Source organism: Pteropus vampyrus, unplaced genomic scaffold, assembly GCF_000151845.1.
Source record: "Pteropus vampyrus isolate Shadow unplaced genomic scaffold, Pvam_2.0 Scaffold25, whole genome shotgun sequence".
Taxonomy (NCBI): Eukaryota; Metazoa; Chordata; class Mammalia; order Chiroptera; family Pteropodidae; genus Pteropus; species Pteropus vampyrus.
The window spans coordinates 7,254,326-7,258,904 of record NW_011888806.1 but is presented as its reverse complement, the minus strand read 5'-3'; the positions used below and the strand labels follow the sequence as shown (position 1 = coordinate 7,258,904).

Sequence of the window (4,579 nt, the reverse complement as noted above, 5' to 3'; positions counted from 1 at the left end):
ATGTACAGCTCCACAGTTGTTTTTATTAAACTACATTCTGTATCTGATTATTTCATTATTTGAATATGATTTTTTCCAATTTTTAGACTTTACTCATTCTGTGCTCCAGTTTCCTTTCTGCCTTGCAAAATAAGCAACTTTGGGTGGATTAACTCCTTAAATACTTTTTACCTCCAAAAAATTATTTTCCAGGCTTCACTAAATCAATCTTCAGCTCCTTACCGCCACATTCAGATTTAAAGAATGTGCTTTGTATTTTATCATCTAGACCACTTGATGAGAAGATACACTGACACCAGGCCCCAAATCAGCTGTTTCAGAACATCATTTGTCACATTCTCCTGAGTTGACACTAATGCATCGATCACTTCCCTATTACTCATTTATTTTCTCTGCAAGTGTTTTCAGTTTTGGGAATGTTTGTTGATGTTTTACAAAATTTCTGGGGTATATTTATTTTACCTTCGGATTTTTATTTTTAAAAATCTTGTTTCTTCAAATTGAAGAGAATGTACAAATTCATTTTACATATTATTTTCTAAGACTTTAAAAAGATAGAAATGTTAGATTAGTTCAATTCAGATTAATATTCTATTCTAGGAATACCAAATTTTTCTAGTATTTACGATTGATAGACAAATGGACTATAATTATTGTCAGAGATTTACAAAGCTCAAATTAATCTTGTAAAGTAATTTAGCTTTTTTGTCTTCTAGAACTTTAATGGAATTAACCAAACTAGATATTTAAGCTTCATTATTTTTTTAACAAATTGACATAAAATTCTGAAGAGTAAAATATAACATTATTATTTTCCAATAGTTTGATTTAGCCTTTCAATAAACTGCAATACTAAACTTGTCTGCTATCCTTTTAAGATACTTAATTAATTCAAATCTGTTCTGCTCTTTCTGTAAAATGCCTTAGAATATAATGCACTGTTCTGCTTTCAGGATTTTGATTCTATTGTTTCTAGAAAGAGACTATGATCTTAAATTTGCCAGCAGAGGGCACATACACATATCCTTTGTGCCCTCTAATCTTTAAAAAGGAAATTAAAAGAAAAGCCATATTTGAGGTTTTATAATATATCACCTTATTTGACTATATCTAATTTTAAAAAGGAAACAACAATTTAAGATTTTCTCTTAAAATCTAATGCCTGAATGAAATCCAAAAGACACTTAGATGCTATTGTCACTAAACCAGAGATTATATATTTATTTTTGCTCTGCAAAATTTGGGAATTTTACTACTTATTTTGTTCTTATCATATTTTTATCTGGCCTTTCTGCTTTTGGCATTCAATTCTGGACTTATAATTAATAAAGAAATAGTCAAATAATATTTATTTATGCATTCATTTGTAGAGTTAGCAAAAATTCAAACAACTAATAATCTATATTTTAGCATAAAGTCAATAAAAACACATATGCAGAATACTGAATTTAATGGGTCAGTTATTTAAATGTTTCTGAGAGAAGAACAATTTTAAAGAAAGTAAGTTAGAGCAGAGTAATAAAAATTAGTCTGTTGACCATTTTGGTTAATAGCTTAAGAACAGATGTGAAAATTTTAATCTGGCTGCTTCTGATGAACTGATAGAATAGTAGAATATTTTTACACCATCAGCTAAATAAATACAGAAGAGCATCTGTAATTTCAACATTATGCATATGTATTCATGTATTTATATAATCGTAGATAATGCTGTGCCTGCACACATGGAAAGTTTATGCTTTTAAAATGGAAAAGTAATGTTAAAAAGCAGAAGTCACAGGCTTATGTGTTGATATCTATCTCCAGCAGCATATATTTTAAGTATTTTGTATAAGCCACTGTACAGCCCAGTTTGCACCAAACCCAATGCAACAGTCCAAAGAACTCACAAATGAAAGTTCAAATGCTACACCAGCTTTTAAAAACCTAGTGTATTAGGTCAAGATGATTGATAACCTTTATAAGTTATTTCAAATTTTAGTATATGTAGGATGAGAGCCACCATGGTATTTGCTATAGAGATGTATAAATCAGGACATTTTGGACTTAAAAAAATAAGTTATTTGAATATGAAATACAGAAAAATAATAATAATAATGTAAATAAAGAGTTCAAGGCTTAGATTATATTTTTAAAATATACCAGCAAAAGGTAATTAAAAGTGATTATAGAAGGAGGAGAGACAATATACCAAATAAAAGAAGCAAAATCACTCTGAGAATATGACACTATTTCCATTCATAAAAAATTATTTTTTTCCAAATAAAGTCTTTTTCAGTAAAACCCAATCTGTATTGCAACCTCAATTTTAAGGCCACTGGAGTTATCATTAATAATACTAAACATTTTGTCAGGTCTAAAAATCTTAAGCAATTCAAATTTTTGACAGTTCTAAATTTTACATATTTATGTGTAACTTTAGTTAACATTTATGTATATAATTATGGGTGATAATTATTAATTTTTGATTTTTAAAAAGACCTAGTATCTTATAGCCCATAATATTTTAATGTTCTTGCCTCTCTCTTTTTGATAAAAGAATTTATACAGTCTTAAAACATTGAATCTATATAATATGTAGGTACTGGAATGTTGAGTAGAAAAAGGGAGAAATCGTAAGAACAGAATAATCAGGAAGGTTGAATATCTTACAAAGAAACAGACTGTGCACACTACGAGAACATATGTCAAGCCTTGTTTCCTACTTAGCTGGCAAACATGAGGCTCAAAACAATACTTCTTTGGAACCATAGCTTGCTTTTTCTCTCTGATCTCCTCTCTTTTTTTTCTTTTCTCTTTTTATTTCTTTTTTCTTCCTTTTTTTTTTTTTTTTTTTTTTTTAGGTGAGGCAATCCTTGGTTGACCATACAGATTGCAAGGATCTTGTCAGCTTACAATTTCTTATTTTTTTAAATTTACACCTACAGCACCTGGTCTTTCTAGGTGGTCTCCCATCCAAGTACTAACCAGGACCAATTCTGCTTAGCTTCTGAGATCAGATGGAATTGGGCTTGTTCAGGGTAGCATGGCCATAGACTTCAACCTCCTCTCTTTCTGCTTCTCTCCCCACTCCCCTAGCCCACTCCTCTCCATTTGCTAAACAATATTATAGTATCACAGTTTGCTGCATTTATAGCTAATACCTTAGATACATTTCATTTTACTCTAAAACCTTACCAGAATCATTGAAAATTAATATAATTCTATGGCATGCATTGAGCAACAAGGCCTAAAGGAGGAGGCATAGGATCAGGACTCAGGCTCCTAATTTTTAAAAATTTATATTATGAAACTGGACAAAACTATCACCCTTTTAAAGTCTTTGTTTATTTCATTTCCTAAGACAAAAGAACGAAAACAACAATAGCAAAACCTGGTTGGTTCTTATTTCCATGGCCTGGTGTAAATTCGTTTGTAATATAAATTTTAAAAAATTTATACTACTCTGGCTCATACAGACATTTTCAAATGTGCAGCACTTGACTTCCCTTTCAGTAATAAGGAAGTAGAAAGAAATTTGTGGTTCCTTGAGGTATGTACTTACTGGGGTTTTCCACTATCTGAGTCATCCTAAAATAAAGAAAGAGAAATAGAAAATAAACATTGATTACAGCACCAATTAAATGAATGCCATTATCATTTTAAACATTAAACTTATTTTTTAAATTATTTTGTCAAAGTTTTCTATTTGATTTCTGAAGTTGTGTGAACCAATAACCTAAAATGGATAAATCAAGTTAATTAATACCTTCAGCTGAAAGAGTTGAAAAAAATGAATGCTTTCTTTAGTTACCTAGGTAGCTTTTTTATTATTCATATTATTTCAAGGTATTGCTCATCTTTGAAGAGAGCGGATAATGAGGATATATTTATTTCTGTCCTATTACAAATCTGCCTTGGTGCAAACTAAACCTATTATACTAAAGTGGTTATTCGGTGGCTTCTATAGGAATGATTTTGTGTTAATGATTAAACAGTACGATATATATGTTATAATTGCAATGTGATAAAAATCTTTACAACAGATAACATGAATAAATGGTATCAGCTTTTTACTTTCCTTCTTAAATAATGGCCAAATGAGAAAAATGTGGGTGAGAATGGGTTTGTGATAAATAAGTAAATAAATACTACATTTCAGTCCTTAACATCCTCTGAAAGTCCTTTTAGTGACTTTCAGAGTACATTGCATATCATGAAAGAGGAAGTGCTGTAACCATCGGCAAGAATTTTTTTTAAAACTAATTTATGAAAGTTAAAGAAACGAAGCTAGCTGAGGGCAGAGAAAACCATAATGGAGGTCTCCACGTGAACTATCTGATGGCCACCAGAAGGTTGCAGGTTCATGGAAGTCTGCTATTTAAAAGATGGATAGTATATTTTGTGTTGACAGAAGAGTGTTGTTAGTAGTGATGTTAGGAGTTGCGATGATAGAATCTAATTAATTAGTGGTTTCCAGCAGGTTGGAAACAAAAGGAAGATCATATCTATTCAGCAGCTAAAATGTGCTAATACCAAATTAGTTGCTTAGTCAATATAACCACCTCTGCATGTGGTTAAGTGCTTATACCTCAGAAAG

General features: G+C 30.5%; 1 pseudogene; it reads right to left on the bottom strand.

The window, feature by feature from the left end:
- Positions 1–2,918: 2,918 nt before the first annotated feature.
- On the bottom strand, positions 2,919–3,037 carry LOC111737312 (annotated as a pseudogene).
- Between the last annotated feature and the right edge of the window lie 1,542 nt (positions 3,038–4,579).